At 43.5% G+C, this 17,549-nt stretch overlaps 1 protein-coding gene across 4 annotated transcripts in view; it reads left to right on the top strand.

Annotated features, from left to right (window-relative positions):
* LOC308584449 (uncharacterized protein) overlaps nt 1–17,549 on the top strand; it is a gene marked incomplete at its 5' end in the record, with an annotated part of 144,230 nt that overhangs the window by 44,111 nt on the left and 82,570 nt on the right. The gene's annotated exons all lie outside the window — the stretch shown is intronic.

The raw sequence follows: 17,549 nt of genomic DNA, 5'->3' as shown, positions 1-17,549 counted from the left end.
AGTCATTATTTAATAATGTTTTCAATTATCCATAAGCTCTATCTGCATTACCCGAGGCTAAGGCAGAGTGTGGTGAAACTAGCTCAAGTGATTTCCCCCCTTTTTGTGGAGGGAATGAGTTGAGGAAATCTTGCTTTTTTTCTTCCATTCCATCTCATTCCGTCCAGCCGTATCGTCCACATGTGCTACCCATCTGGATCTCTTCCAAGAAGAGGAAATTAGAACTGCGGGAAATGGATTAGCTGTAAATGTCAGCTAAGAAATGTTGAGCCATAATGTTTGGGTTTTTACAGAAGGATTTATTGCCTTGCGGCTCCCCAAGGAATCACCCTTTCAGGGGGCACTGCTGTCTTCTGAGTTAAATAGTTTCCATTTCTTGGAGTTCTTCTCATTCCAGGCATGTTTTCTGCAAATGACGGCACACTAGAAGCCCTGTTCAGACATCCCGTTTTGTACAATGAATGCACACATGGCAGGAGGAGGTGGCCACAGGTGTCTTCAGTTGCTTGTTCAAATGTGTGCTTGCAGTGTGTTTATGTGATTCGGAACATTGTGCTGCCACTATTGCCTTTATGGGGTTTCTGTAGCATCTCCCATCATGTGTAAAACTTTTAAAACTAGTGTATATAGTTTTATTCTTAGTTTAATAGGCCCTGGTCACAATAGGTGTCTTCCATGGAAATCTCCATGGAAATAGTTCTCATTCCCCAAGACTAAAGAATTTCACCTGGAAGGGATTCTTACAGTGGCGACCACAAGAGTTTGGGCTGGTTGTTCCTTGTGTGGGTGGGAGAGAAATTTTGATTCAGTTCTCATTTAAAGGCAGACTTCTCTGAATTTTGCAATGCAGTTCTCCAGCCAAGTACTGTATAGTGGAACCTCAGTTCCCAAAAGCCTCCGTTGTCGTACATTTCGGTTCCCGAACGCTGAAAACCCGGAAGTAAATGCTTCCGTTTTCAAACATCTTTTGGAACCCGAATGTGTGATGCAACATCCACTAAGTACAAGAAGCTCTTGCAACCAATGGGAAGCCGCGCCTCAGTTTTTGAATGTTTTGGAAGTCAAACGCGCTTCCAGAACAGATTTTGTTCGAGAACCGAGGTACCACTGTAATGTGTTCAAAAATGCATATACAAGGGAAACAAGCATGCATTATGTCAGGGAAAATTGGTATGCAAAAATGTGTGTATCAGGAGAAATTTGCTCTGAAATGCTGATGAATTTTCATGGGAAACCCTCCCCCCCCAACAAAAAAAAATTTAATTCCACCAAGTGTTGTGGAAATGTGGAGAAGTGAACAGAAGACTGGAAAAAATAGAAATTGAGAAAAACTGAGGTTGTCTGACTCTCCCATGCCTAGTTACATGCATCTTCTAATTCATTAAATGTGGGTTTGCTTATTGTCATTCAGTGACTGAGCAGAAAAAAATATTTCCCCATTATTTAATATTGCTCTCAGCGTGTGTTCTAGGCCAGAGAATTTACTGTTTGGGTTGCTTCTTTTTTTATTAAAAAAAGACATGATCCGTTTATTTGGAATGGATGAGGGAGAAACTATTGTTAGTCTGTCAGTAGCTGAGAAAAAGAGCATACAAATTACCAATATGTTGGTAAAGAATGGACGTTTTCTGAATCTTATCATGCCTTCACAAATGTTTGGCCGTAATTGGTGTTTGCCAAGCTGCCCTTCAAACTGTCATTCCTGTTAAGTTAAGGGATATTCAAATTAAGCACATCTGTGCTCCCTGCTTCCATTTTCTTGATGGAGTATAAAAACAACTTTTGAAACACTTAGCAAATATTATCTTTGAGCTCCCATTCTAGCCTATAAAATAAAGGATAATTTCACATGATACGCAGATGCAAACCTGGATTTCCCACCAAGTATATACTTAAAAATGGAGATGTGAGTAATCGAGACTGTCTTGCCTTGTTTACATGTTACTTGTGTGTAGGGCAGGTGGGTTTAGCCTTAGGCCCCTGGAGTTGTGTCTTTTTCTTTCAACAAAGGATACGTTGTGTGCTGTTGTTTGTAAGGAAAGCTCAACCTGTGAGCTCTTGCTCGTGCGTATGGGCTCCAGGTCATCAAAACACCTGATATGGAAGGTGTCCTGATTGTGCAGGGCGTTACTCATGAGCAGGAGCTTGAACACTCAACTTTCTTTGCACACAAGAAGGTGCAATATATGGTTATCGGAAAACATGTGACATAGGAGGCAGAACTAAATGTGGTGCCATTCTACATATGCCTTACAACATGCAGGTCTACTGTGAAGAATACAGTAGAATAAGGTCTACTGTAACAGTTTTCCTCATTTGCAGTTTGCACTTCTAGGTAAACGCTTAACCAAAAGAGTATACATGTAATACTGCAATTTGGTTTTGGCATCCGCCTTGTCTTGGGAGACAGTGGAATAGTGTGCCTTTGGGGGTGAAGTCAAACTGTTGGAGGTACGGCACCTGCTGTGACCATGTAGACCAATATGCATGTGGGAGGTGTTGAGGCATTGTTCCTGGTGGTTGTAAGTTGCCCACAAGTCCCTTCCACAAAGCAGTGTTCTCAGCACGCAAGCCTGGTAGGCTTCCATCTTGGTATTGGTTGTTAGCATCACATTTCCCCATACACTTTGGGAGAGGCGAGCCATTGCCGTAGCTGCCTTGCCAGTTATGCCTGTCCAGCTCAGCGTCAATGGAGAGGTTGCACGTTAATGGTGGAACCCAGGTTGACAAAATCATCTACCACCTCAAGTGTGTGGAGTGCTGGTGACATCCCTGACCCAGGACGTTGGTCTTTGTCAGGCTGACGGTCAGGCCAAACTCCCTGCAAGCTTGGGCCAAACGGTTGAGGAGCCTCTGTAGAGCAGCACAAAGGCAGATAACATATAAGCAGAAAACAATGGACCTTTAACCAATCCCTTTAGCTTTTCCAAAACAGTTAAGTTACTTCCACGTTGGAAGCCGTTAGCACTGCAGACAGACATTCCCCCCCCACACACAACTGGAAGCAGAATCAAAACAGGATGTTTCCACACAGCAATCATCTGTGGTTGACTAGCATTCCCCTTCCCCGTGGCTAAGATCTGCTCAGTCTACTCAAAAGTCACAGCCATACTATACATTTAAAATGCAATTAAAGCACACGGTTCCCTCCGATAGCTCTGTGAGGAGGAAACTACAGTTTTCTTTGCGGGAAGGCATGAGCTATAAATGTATGGTGTGAATGTAGTTATGTTCAGCAAAGATCCCTAGCAGTTACCAATAAAAGGGTGTTGCTTTTGGCTTTATTGCTTCCTATTGATCCTAGCTGAGGTTTGAGGAAACATTTTAACACCGAGTAGCCTATCTGTGAATTGGCCCGTGACATTTTCTTTTGCAGTGTGAGCAAGTTTTTTGTTGCTGGTTTTATTTTATTTTTTCATATAGTGACGTAGCACTATGACTAGTTGTCTTTGAACACCACCCAGGACAAAGCTTCTCTTTTATCAGGTTGTAAAGTATTTCCACTAGTTTCTTATGCCACTTGTTTTTAACAGCAGAGTGCTATGTGTCTGCCGTCCCCGCCCCCACCTCCCTACTTTGTTTGAAATGTCAAAATCCATTTATGAACTCTCAGAAGTGCTCTTGAATTACAGTGGTACCTCGCAAGACGAATGCCTCGCAAGACAAAAAACTCGCTAGACGAAAGGGTTTTTTGTTTTTTGAGCTGCTTCGCAAGACGATTTTCCCTATGGGCTTGCTTCGCAAGACGGAAACGTCTTGCAAGTTTGTTTCCTTTTTCTTAACACCGTTAATACAGTTGCGACTTGACTTCGAGGAGCAACTCATAGAACGCGGTGTGGTAGCCTTTTTTGAGGTTTTTAAAGACTTTGGTGATTTTTGAAGCTTTTCCAAAACTTTCCTGACACCGTGCTTCGCAAGACGAAAAAAACCGCAAGACGACAAAACTCGCGCAACGAATTAATTTCGTCTTGCGAGGCACCATTGCACTTTTTTTTTATTAAAAAAAAGCAGCTTTGAGTAAAATTTGGGAAAGTGAGTGGGTGGCTGCAATTGACTGATTTCCATCTCTACATGCTGCCCACATGGGCAGACATTAGGATTTCTTGCAAGGATAGAAATAACTTTCCATCTTAATATTCCTCCTTCCTTTGCTTCCTTCACTTCCACAAGGGATTAGCAAAGCCAACACCTACAATGCTATATCATGAACAGGCACCCAGGCTGCAGATATTTCCTATTCAAATTCCTCTTGAAACACTGATGCATACAGTAGGACAGCTGGAAGCATTAGGGATTTGGCGAATTCAGGTGGCTGTCCATGCTGTAATAGCCAGAACCACTCTGAAGAAATATTGTTTTTCAGTTTATATTGGGATGGGGGGGGGGGAGAGTATGTTTAGTTTCCCCCAAAGAATCTTGCTAATGGTAGTTTAGTGAGGGTGTTGAAAATTCTGTTAAGAGACAGGCCGGAAGTATCCTAGGGCAGTGTGCATGCAGAACGTTTCTCTTTCATCAGAGAGCAATCTTAATGCCCCCTAGCTCCAAATCTAGAACGAGAGACTGGTTCATACAATATCAGGGGGAGGGAGGTGGAAACGGACCACTTCTTTCTGGTAAGACCCACCCTGATTCAGCAATGCTTGCAAGGAAAGTGGGGGGGGGGGCAGATGCGCCTCTCCTTTCAGGAATGTGTGTGCACGCATGCATGTGCATCTTTGCTGTGGCTCTTCTGTTCACATACATACCGTAGGCCCTCCTGGTTTGCAACCAGGCTCGGGAGCTGCCCGAGCCAGTTCTCAGCACCGGTGGCTGGTGTGTTGCATTGGGAACTCTGGTTTTGTCCCATTTTCCCTACCTGATGAGTTCTAAAAGGGGCAACACTGAGATTAAGGAGGAGGAAGATGACAGGCAGTTCATCCCATCCTGGGCTGGTTGTAAGAAAAGGGGGGAAAGGGAGGTGGTTTGAGGAGAGTGCAGAATGAAGTTGGTGGAGCAGTGCTCCTTTTGCCCAAACAGAGCTGCCTCCATTAGCTCTCACATGCCTCCCATGGCTGGCCCAATGTATTTTACCTCTTCAGATGTCTCTCAGACTTAGCACAATAAACCTGGCTACGACAGACCGCTTTCAGATTTCTGCACCACGTTGCTCCTTCCTTCCATGGTGCACTAAAAACTGAGCAAAGCAGCACAACAGCGGGCGCAGGAGCACAGCCAGCCCTCCCCTCAAGGACTTTGGGAAGCCAGCAATTATGACATAAAAGCCTTTCTATTTCAGCTGGCATTGTGCGGAATGGCAGGAGCCTCAATTAAGGTTGACATTGATTGTATCAGTGTATTCAGAAAGTAGAAGGGAAAGGGATAGACACAAAAGGCTGAACTCGCTCCCGCCTCCCCCATAGAACATTGCGCTGCCGACTTGAACCCCCATGTCCATTTTGTTTGTTCAGTTTCGCTAGTATAAAACTCTGAACAAAACACCTAAGTCATCAAGGTTGTTTTAGAAATGGATGATATGTTCCAGTGATGGAAATGGGTTTGGTTTTTCTGCTTCAACTTTCTTTTCTGGGACATGGATTTTATTTTTCGTAGGAAATGTTATAGCAGATCAAAGTAAAAACAACAACAACACACCAGTTGATGTTTCATTCAAGCACTAATGCTTTTCTGGAACATCATTCCTGTCTCTTCCTCCCCTCTAATGCAACTTCAAGCATTACAGTTCTTTAAGTTCTGTTAGTTAGTCTGTTGTAGCAAAAACAAGAACCTGGTGGCACCTTAAATACATTTATTGTGGAATGAGCTTTCAAAGGTCAGTCCATGAAAGTTTACACTATAACCAGGGATGGACAATATATTGATATACAAACACCTCGGGTTACAGACTCCGCTAACCCGGAAGTAGTACCTCAGGTTGAGAACTTTACCTCAGGATGAGAACAGAAATCGTGTGGCGGCAGTGGGAGGCCCCATTATCTGAAGTGGTACCTCAGGTTAAGAAAGGTTTCAGGTTAAGAACAGACCTCTGGAATGAATTAAGTTTGTAACCAGAGGTACCACTGTATATCGTCCAAAACCTGTTTGAAGTCTATATCGCGATATGGATTTCATTGTTTTTGACCTGGCAATATCTTGGAGTGAATCATGATGTGTGTGTGTGCTATGCAAAAATCACGCTGCAGGAAAAACCAGGAAGCCAGCTAAGGCCTCTACATAGTTTCATCCTTATTTCTGACATTGCAATATATCAGTATATTGCGATGTTTAGCTGGGTTGCCATGTTTCAGAAAGTAAAATTCCTGACACCTGCAAAGTTGTTGAGTTTTTTGTGGGGATAAACCTAACCCCAAAATAGTGGTTTTAAGCTTGTTGAGCTGATTCCGCTGCTTTTTCTATCGCGTTGCCAAACATCCGGGTTTCCACTGACATTTCGCCAATTCAACAAAATTCCCGATGCCATTTTTAACACTTAAAAACCAGGACGTGTCAGGAATTTTCCTGTTGTATGGCAAGCCTATGATATATCACAAAGTAGAAAACCAGCCCTACTGTTCGCCTCTACATACTTCCATCCTTATTTCAGACATTGTGAGATATATATCAGTATACAGTGGTGCCTCGCAAGACGAAATGAATTCGTTCCGCAAGTCTCTTCGTTTTGCGAGTTTTTCGTCTTGCGATGCACGGTTTCCCATAGGAATGCATTGAAAATCAATTAATGCGTTCCTAGGGAAACCGCCTTCAGACCAGGTCCGGGGACAGTCTGTCCCCGGACCTCTTCTGAAGGCTGGGGGGGGGGGACAAGGGCTTTTCTTCCCACCCCCAGCATTTTAAAAAACCCCGGGACAGCGGAGGACTTCTCCGCTGTCCGGGCGATCTTAAAATGCTGGCGGGCGGCATTTTAAAATTGCCCGGGACAGCGGAGGACTTCTCCGCTGTCCGGGGCGATTTAAAAGCTCCTGGGAAGGCAGGCAGGGGGGACAAAGACTTTCGCCCCCGCCCGCCTTCAGAAGGTGTTCCCGCCCCCCCGCCCCGCTTCGGAGCAGCGTTCCGAAGCGGGGCGGCTGGGGCAGGTGTTCCCGCCCCCCCCGCCCCGCTTTGGAGCAGCGTTCAGAAGCCGGGCGGTGGGGGCAGGTGGGGAGAAGCGATCTCCCCGCAGCCCCTTGCTTCAAAAGAGGTCCGGGGGCAGCGGGAAGCGCTTCCCGCTGTCCCCGGACCTGGGGCTGCGGGGAGAAGATCGCTTCTCCCCGCCGCCCCTTGCTTCAAAAGAGAAGACCCGCTGTCCCCGGGGCAAGCTTCGTTTTGCGAAGCAAGCCCATAGGGAAATTGGTCTTGCGAGGCAACTCGAAAACGAAAAAACCTTTCGTTTTGCGAGTTTTTCGTCTCGCGAGGCGTTCGTCTTGCGGGGTACCACTGTATATATCAGTATATCACCCTGTCCTAATAATAACTTTGTTAGTCTTTTAAACCACTAGTCTTGGTTACATTTTAAAGATGTATTCCTAAGGTATTTTATGTGCACTATGAACATGACAGATACTATACTGAAGATGGCATGTGGTAATATGGGCCTGAAGCTCTACCTGGTGCTAACATCATCAGAGGGAAGCAGGCAGGCAGCTAGTAAGTAGCAGGAGCAAGGGCCACTGAGGTCTCATCCACACTTATGCTTGTATCGTCCCTAGAAAGCCTGGGTCCAAGTGGTTTTGCCTTTGCTCTGCTGCTTCCTCCCCCAATCCTTCCTGCTCTTTAGCTCTAAATCGGAACAAATGGAAATCCGACTGCTGTTTGTTCCGATTCAACCACGAGATTCCCCAGGGGGAAAGTGGTGGAGCAAATGGAAGTGTGGCTGAGCCCTGAGAGAAGATTCATTGGTGCCGCTGGACAGACCCTCTAAGGGCAACTCCCCCAGGGCCACCCACAGCTTGGAGCTGCTCTGGACCGAATGTTCTGCACTGTGCTCAGATGCCCTTTTCGTTACTTGCTCACGCATAGCGTGCCATGAGCAAACTGCGAAAGGTGCGCCTTTGCAGGAGGTGCCTTGAGTCAAAGAAGAATCAAAGTAGCCAAGGAACACAATGCAATGTAAATAAATATGCAGAACAGCTGGAGTTTGAGGGAAATGACACGGTCAGTAACCTCAAAATGCTCTGTAATACAGTGGTACCTCAGGTTAAGAACTTAATTCGTTCTGGAGGTCCGTTCTGAAACTGTTCTTAACCTGAGGTACCGCTTTAGCTAATGGGGCCTCCCACTGCTGCTGCGCCACTGGTGCATGATTTCTGTTCTCATCCTGAAGCAACGTTCTTAACCCGAGGTACTACCTCTGGGTTAGCGGAGTCTGTAACCTGAAGCGTCTGTAACCCGAGGTACCACTGTATAGTGCCATGAATGCAACAAAGCAGAATGGAATGCAGAGAGGAGTAGTCTTTGTGGGTACATGCAGGTGAAGTTGCACCTTGCTCAGAACAGATGGGCAGGGGAAAATGTTTTGGTTTCTCCTCGTCACAGAAGGGTTACATGTGTGCATTCTATTATTTTTTTTACAAACTGGCTTAGAGCTCGGTACCAGGCACAGAATTCATTTGCAACCTGAATCTGCTTTCTGTTTTTTGAAGCCATGCCTCCTTTGCCAATTACCTGCATCAAATTCCTTCTACTAGGCCAGGAGAAGTCAGTCTGATGGGGCAGTGCCACAGAGCCACCATCCCCACACCGGCATTGCTGCAGGGGCAAGGCAGGCTAGTGGCAAGGTTGAGTCTGCAGAGGCTCACTAGCAGGGTAAGCACAGCCCAGGTATGTGGCAGTGGAGGGTGGTTCTGTGGCACACACACACACACACACACACACACACACACACACACACACACATACCCCATAGCACTGGCTACTTCAGTGCCAGGCTAGTGTTAAAAACAAGGCTGCACTAGGGTTAGAGGAAAACAGTGGCCTTAAGCAGACTTAATTCTGTGTTGGACCAAAACCAAAGTGTGTAGACGGAAACTTCACTCTTCTTACAACTTCCTGTCAGATTTTCTATTCTGTTCTTCTGTTTCTTTGAATTTTACTTCATCATTGCGCTGTTTTGGTTTTAACTGAGGTTCTGTATATTTCATAGATTTATTTTATCTGAGTTTTACGCTACAGAAATGAATAATAACAATAACAGCAGCAACAACAGCAATAATAAGAAGTCAGTGGACATGTACAGTATTCTGTGTCCTCCTCATTAGCCTCCCCACACTTTCCCAAAGTACCAAAGAGAGAATTGCTTTGAGTAGTAATGGTTATGGAGTAATTAATTATTCCTTTACGCCTCCTGTTCTCCTACATAACAAAAGAAAAGCTCCCTCAAATGAATTCCTTTGTTTTGACTAAACCTTACTTTGCAATTATTATTGTTCAAGTTTCCAGGATGAGTTCGCTAAAGCCTTAAATGGAAGAGACATAGCTGGCAGTATTGGCAGAGCTTCTGCAACTGGCTCAACCAGTAGGAGGTGAAACAGGCATTTGGTGCAGCAGGCATACCAAAGTCTCTCCTCAGAGGTACTGGCAGCTCATCGGCACCTTACAGCTGCCAGTTCTTGCTAGGTAGATGGTATATATAATATATCTCTGTTTCCCCTGGGTTTTTGAATCAATAAGCAGTCAGCATGGTGTATATAAAGGTAAAGGGACCCCTGACCATTAGGTCCAGTCGCGGATTACTCTGGGATTGCGGCGCTCATCTCACTTTATTGGCTGAGGGAGCCAGCGTACAGCTTCCGAGTCATGTGGCCAGCATGACTAAGCCGCTTCTGGCAAACCACAGCAGCGCACAGAAATCCGTTTACCTTCCTGCCGGAGCAGTATCTATTTATCTCCTTGCACTTTGACGTGCTTTCGAACTGCTAGGTTGGCAGGAGCAGGGACGGAGTGACGGGCGCTCACCCCGTCGCCAGGATTCAAACCGCCGACCTAGGCTCTGCGGTTTAACCCACAGCGCCACCCGCGTCCCTTCATGGTGTATATAAATGAGCCTAACTGAAGCTTCTCCGTAAGCATGGGTTTGTGTCAGTGACATATCTTGGGGTCTCAAATTTCAGTGGCGCCCTGTGCGACACCAAAATTCACCCACCCCCTGACTCTCTTGCTCTGTTCTAAGTCTGTGCCCCCCCCCCGAAGCTTGGCGCACAATGTGACTGAATCGGCTGCGCTCCCCTGAATCTGCCTCTGGGCTTTTCCTGCTCTGAAATACCTAGCTGCCCACTTTCCTTTTGGTCAACATCAGAAGCTGTTTTTGTTTTTGTTTTAATTATGGGATGCTTAAAATGCAGCTTGCCACACGACACCTGTTAGGAGGGAGGGGAGCAGAGATGGTAGAAGAGAAGATGGAAGTGGAGATAGATCAAGGAATGAATCTGACCCCTCTTGTCAAGATTCAGGGAATCCTATCCCCCCCCCCGGTGGCAGCCAAAAGAAGCAGATAAACACAAAGAGCCCTTACCACGTGATTTATTCAGTGTTCACAGAAAGAGAGAGAAAGGACTGTAGTCCCTATTCAATAATGGCGTTGCTCCTAGTAAAGCCCAACCCCATTCGTCTCTCTTATCCTATGTCATCCCTGCGCCGGCTGATTGGGGTTTTCTGCCTCTGAGCTTTCTGTTTGGCTACTCTCAATGCACGCCTAGTCCTTGGAGAGGGGGGCTCAGGAATGCTCTCCAAAGACACTGTCAGCTGTCTCTCCCCCGGTGTTTCTTCTTCCTGCTGTTCCTCTCCCACTATTTCCCAGCTTTCCCCCTCTGTCCTTCTGCAAACCACTGTTCTAAATCTATACTGTCCTCCTGTTTTTGGGAAGGTTATTTTCCCCTCACGGAGCTACATTTCCCTAACAAACTTAACATGTGTTAGGATTGCAGTGGGCCAACGGAAATTTGCTGATTTAATGGGTCTCCTCTGAGTTTAACTTAGTTGGATGCAGTACTCAGGGGGGGATCACTAAAATAGACCTAATAATAATAATAAATTTATACCATGCCCATCTGGCTGGGTTTCCCTAGGCACTCTAGGCGGCTCCTAGCGGAATATTAAAAACATGATAAAACATCAAAGTTAAAAACTTCCCTAAACAGGGCTGCCTTCAGATGTCTTCTAAAAGTCAGATAGTTATTTATTTCTTTGACATCTGATGGGAGGGCGTTCCACAGGGCGGGCACCACTACTGAGAAGGCCCTCTGCCTGATTCCCTGTAACCTCGCTTCTCACAGTGAGGGAACCAGCAGAAGACCCTTGACATTGGCAGCCAGTATCTGAGACAAGCATAAAGTAGACTGGCTGAAGATAGCCAGCGACAAGAAAAACATACTGACAGCGTGAGTATGGATACGATCCAGTGAAAGCCTTATAAGAGGTTGCAGTCCTGTACCTGCTTTCTTGTGAGTAATGTCCATAGAACATGGTGGGACACCCCTTCTAATTTAAAAATACAAAAGGAATCACTCTGCACATGTATTAACTCCCTCGCACTGAAATCAATTGGACTTGAAAATTCTTAGCTCTGTCTTACTAATATGACATTTTGTATTTTGCTTTCATGGGTTCTCTAGTTGAAACGGGAACAGCAGCAAGAAGTTGCCGACTAATTGCATTTTGTAGCTTCTAGAAGTTGACAGCATAAATTAAACATGAAGCGATTAGAAAATTTCTACCTTTCCTGCAAAGTTTGTGACATTCTTCACGGATTCCAAAAATACCTTGTTTGTTATGCTCTTTGCGAACAGCCCAGCTTGTGTCCTCAGTGAAATGCTCCGCTTTGTTCTTCCTCTAATTCCATAAGTGTGAGTGGGTACAGGCGCTGGTCATTTGACCTTGCAAAAAGAACATTAGCAAAAGGAAGCTCTTCCCCCATTTCATTTCACTTTTAATTTGTATACTGCCTTTCTACATTGCTACGCACAAGGCGGTTTACAGCAACAGGATATACAACAAAGAACATGCGCCTTATAATAATCTGATCCAATACAAAAAAGCCATAATGAAACATAACTTTAAAATGGAGGGACTTCCGGTCGGCGCCAGCGCTAATGGCGGTCCTCTTTCCGAGCTCCGGAGGAGGACTGCTCTGCGAGTTCGGGTCTGACCCGCTACGGCAAGCGGGGGACCCCTAAAATCACAGGCGCGGAAGCCTGTGAACGAGGAGATTCGGTGGGCACCAGGAGCGCCCCCCTTTACCGCAGAAAGAGCCTTTTTAAAGGCTCCGGAACGACATCGGGGGAGCGCGGTGCTGAGAATCGCTACCCAGCCCGCAGGGTGAAGCCGCGTCGCTATTAGCGGAGAGCGCCGATTCCTTCCTGTAAATTACGGACTGAAAAAACTCGTGAGTAAGACTGAACGTCTATTTGAAATTAAAGTCTGGAAATTTGGCTGAAAACGGGGAGGTGAAAATTAAGGAAGTCTGCCTTCCCCCGACTGCATGAAAGTGAAAGTAATGAAACTTTAAAGCTGCATCCGCAAGAGACATGGCCTTTGATTAATTAAATCTGACATTTGGACTTTAGATCTCCCCTCTAGCTAGCAGGGCAGAGGGGAGGCAAAAGAGACATTAGTAACTGCATGATCTATTTAAAAGAAATAATTTTCTGCTGCCTCAATAACCTGAAACGGACTGCTATATAAGACAATAGGACACTGAACTGACTTTTTCCTGTGAAGGTTACACTGTGATACAAAGTTTCTGGATTCTTTTGCTACAGTATACCAGAGTAGGCTGAGACAGTATCTACTGGAAAACTGCTGCAATTTATATTTACAAGCCTCCTGATATACTTGTTTTAAACTTTCTTTTTTACTTTTCGTATTTGGACATTTTCTCTGTCTCTGTATCTGGACATTTTGATTTGCTCCCCCTAGAGGGTAAAGTAAAGGCCGATATAGCTCAAGACAGTGGAATTTTCCATCGGGAAACGGTTCCCGTGGGAAACGACCTTGGGACATGAGTGGTCCACTAGAAGAGATAGCCACAAGAGCTAAGACTAGACAACAACAACAGCACCAGCAACAGCAACAGCAACAAAAGAAGAGAGGCTCGATTACAGGCGCAACCCCTACAGGACCTACAGGAACAACAGGACAAGAAAAAGTGACAGCTGTCTCCATGGATGCTGTAACACAAGCTTTACTTAAGATAAACCAATCCCTGGAGACTTTAACAAAGCAGAGCTCAGAAAATACACAAAAATTAACAGAGTTATCAACAAGACTAGATCTGAACACAGAATCTATAAACAAATTGGTGCAGGAAAATTCTGCAACACGTAAAATTGCGGAAGAAGCTAGAGCTATTGCTGGAGAGACTCAAGAGAACTTAGAACCGATTGCCAAAAAGGTGCACGAGCATGATGCAACTCTGGCCTTGTGGGAATTACAGAGAAAAGAGAGAAATTTGAAATTGAGATTAATTCCAGAGAACGAAGGTGACAATCTCGTGGAGTATTTAACACAAGAGTTTGCTGACTGCTGGGAAGATTTGGAGGAAGACGAATTTAAAATCACAACAGCGTTTAGACTGGGCAAAAAACAGAACAGAAAGACTCCGAGGGATTGTTTGATTACCCTTAGATCCAAGGAAGAAAGAGACAAAATATTGAGACTACATTTTGAAAAGGCCTTGCAAATTGGAAATTCAGCTGTACAGATTTTTAAAGACATCCCAAAATATATCTTGGACCTGAGAACCTTCTATAAGGATCTGGTTGTTCTGTTAAAGAAGAATACCATCCTCTTTAGGTGGGAATTTCCACAGGGATTGTCTTTTGATTACAAGGGGAAGAAGGTGAAAATAAAGACTATACAAGATAAAGAGAAATTTTTGGAAAGAAACCGAGAGGACCTACAGAAGGGAACTGTGGACCCAATTGCAGAACAGAGGAGAGCAATAGACATTTTGAATCTTTCGTTTGGACACATTCAACCACCATCAGAGGAAGAGCAACAGCTTGGAGCTGTTGGAGGAGTGTCAGAAAAATAACAAGATGGCCCTGCAATTCCTTAGCTGGAATTGTAATGGGCTCAATATGCCTTTGAGGAGACGACAAGTTTTTCATATTCTGAACAGAGAACAACTGGATTTGATATGTCTACAAGAAACCCATATAACCAGAGCTCATAGGAGATTACTTATAAACAAAAGATTAGGACAAGAATTTATCTCTTCAGACAAAGTCAAAAAAAGAGGAGTTGTGATCTATGTAAAAGAGAAATGGGCCCCAAAAATGATGTTTAAAGATGAACAAGGAAGATATTTGGCAGTTGAGATACAAGTGCAAGGAGAAAAATTTTTGATAGTTGGAATTTATGCACCAAATGAAGGTAAAGCTGAATTCTTTAAGAAACTTCGTGAAACTTTGACGGACTATCTGGATTATAATATGATAATTATGGGAGACATGAATGGAGTGGTCTCCACTAACATGGACAAGGCACAAAGACTGACAGTTACCAAGGAAGGGAGACTTCCTAAGACTTTCTTTGAAATGACGGAAAATATGGACTTAATAGACATATGGAGAACAAGGAACCCTCTTGAGAGAGAGGGAACCTTTTTCTCCCAAGCAATGACGACCTGGACCAGAATTGACCAAATCTGGATTACTAGTGGGATGGCTCCAAAGATTAAGAAGGTAGAAATCTGCCCAAAAACTTGCTCCGACCATAATGCTGTGAAGATGGAAATGAAACTTACAACAACTGGTCAATTCAGATGGAGAATGAATGACACCCTCTTTCGAGACAAGGAGATCCTTATGAAGGCCCAAAAAACTTTAAAGGACTATTTTGAAATAAATTTAAGGGCCGATGTGGAAAAAAGAGTGATCTGGGACGCAAGCAAAGCTGTGATGCGAGGCTTTCTGATTCAACAAAATTCAATAAAGAGGAAGAAACAGAATGAGAAAAAGGAAAAGATCTTGGAAAAGATAAAGGAAGGAGAGAAAAAATTAAGAGTAAAACCAAAGTCCCAGGAGATTTTAAGAGAGATTAAGTTATATCAAGCACAATATATGGAATTGATGAACCAAGAGATTGAATGGAAGATAAGGCAAATGAAACAAAAGACATTTGAATCGGCAGATAAATGTGGCAAACTTCTGGCATGGCAATTGAAGAAAAGGCAGAAACTAAATACAGTTACAAGTCTAGAAGTGGATGGAAAGAACATATCTAAACCTAATGAAATTAGAAACTGCTTTTTGAGTTATTTTAAAAAACTTTATACTCAAGGACCGCAAAATGAGGAAGATATAGATAAATTCCTTGACAAATATGGATTACAAAAAATCTCTCATCAAAGTAAGATGGATCTGAATCAGAGAATAACAGAACAAGAGATAGAGGCTGCCATTCAGAATATGCAACTGGGCAAATCTCCAGGACCAGATGGACTGACTTCCAGATACTACAAATCTTTGAAGGAATGGTTGATTCAACCATTAAAAGAAGTCTGTAATGAGATTCTAGAGGGGAAAAAGGCACCTGAATCGTGGAAAGAAGCGTATATTTCACTCATACCAAAGACAGAGACTGAAAAGACCCAATTGAAGAACTACCGCCCAATATCATTACTTAATGTGGATTACAAAATCTTTGCAGACATTTTGGCAAAAAGATTTAAAAGAGTATTGATGGAGAAGATTCATAAGGACCAAGCAGGCTTTCTCCCAAAAAGACACCTATCAGACAATGTAAGGAATATAATAGATATTCTGGAATTGCTAGAGGTGAAAATCAATACTAAAGCAGTCCTGATATTTGTGGACGCGGAGAAAGCCTTTGACAATATTTCTTGGAGTTTTATGAAAAAGAATCTTCACGGGATGGGGGTAGGCCAAGGATTTGAGAATGGTTTGGGTGCGATATACTCTGAACAAAAAGCCAAGTTAATTGTAAATAATGTGGTAACTGAGGAACTTAAGATAGAAAAAGGAACACGACAGGGGTGCCCAATTTCCCCATTGCTTTTTATTTCGGTTCTGGAGGTGTTGCTGAATATGATTAGAAATGACCAGCAGGTTAAAGGTGTACAGGTCGGAGATAAACATTATAAGTTAAGGGCATTTGCAGATGACTTAGTATTGACTCTACAAGAGCCTGACACTAGTACGAAAAGGGTGTTGGAGATAATCCAACAATTTGGCCAGGTAGCTGGATTTAAACTGAACAAACAAAAAACTAAAGTCTTAGAAAAAAATTTAACAGCCACGGAGAAGGAGAAATTTCAAGAAGAGACAGGACTGACACTGGTTAAGAAGGTGAAATACCTAGGGGTTTATTTGACATCAAAAAAATTGAATTTATATAAGGACAACTATGAAAAATGCTGGTCAGAAATTAAAAAAGATCTAGAAATATGGTCAAGTTTGAAATTGTCAATGTTAGGCCGAATTGCAGTCATTAAAATGAATGTATTGCCTAGAATGTTATTTTTGTTCCAGACTTTGCAAATTCTGGATAAGATGGAATGTTTCAAGAGGTGGCAGAAAGATATCTCGAAATTTGTCTGGCAGGGCAAAAAGCCCAGGATCAAATTTAAAATATTGACAGATGCTAAAGAAAGAGGGGGTTTTGCCCTGCCGGACTTAAAATTGTACTATGAAGCAGCAGCGTTTTGCTGGCTGAAAGAGTGGATGCTCCTCGAGAACACAGACATTTTGGATTTGGAAGGTTTCAACAATGCATTTGGTTGGCACGCATATCTATGGTATGATAAAATTAAGCTGCATAGGGCCTTTAAAAATCATATTGTTAGAAAAGCATTGTTTAATGTTTGGATAAGATATAAAGATCTGTTGGAAAATAAAACCCCCAGATGGGTGTCTCCAGTGGAGGCTAAGGCAGTGAAGAAACTCAATATGGAGGTCGGATGGCCGAAGTATTGGGAAATTTTGGAACAGGAGGGAGGTAAATTGAAATTACAAAGTTATGAGAAAATGAAACATAAAGTACAAAATTGGTTTCAATATCATCAAATAATGGAGTTTTTCAAACAGGATAGGAAAATTGGCTTTCAGGTGGAAAAATCAAAATTAGAGATTGAATTGTTAGAGCCCAATACTAAGAATTTATCAAGAATGTATAACTTGCTGCTGAAATGGAATACACAGGACGAAACAGTTAAATCGGCTATGATTAAGTGGGCACAGGACATTGGTCATAACATTATGTTTGCTGACTGGGAATGGTTGTGGAACACCGGTATTAAATTCACGGCATGTAACGCCTTAAAGGAAAACATTATGAAAATGGTTTACAGGTGGTACATGACCCCAGTAAAGCTAGCAAAAATTTATCACTTGCATGATAATAAGTGTTGGAAATGTAAAGAGACTGAAGGTACCTTCTATCACCTTTGGTGGACATGCCCGAAGATCAAGGCCTTCTGGGAAATGATTTATAATGAAATGAAAAAGGTACTTAAATGTACTTTCCCTAAAAAACCAGAGGCCTTTGTCTTGGGCATTGTCGGCCAATTGGTGTCAAAGACGGATAGAACTTTTTTATGTATGCTACTACAGCAGCAA

Source organism: Podarcis bocagei (assembly GCF_964188305.1).
Source record: "Podarcis bocagei genome assembly, chromosome: 3".
Classification (NCBI taxonomy): domain Eukaryota; kingdom Metazoa; phylum Chordata; class Lepidosauria; order Squamata; family Lacertidae; genus Podarcis; species Podarcis bocagei.
This window is presented reverse-complemented; position numbering and strand designations above follow the sequence as displayed.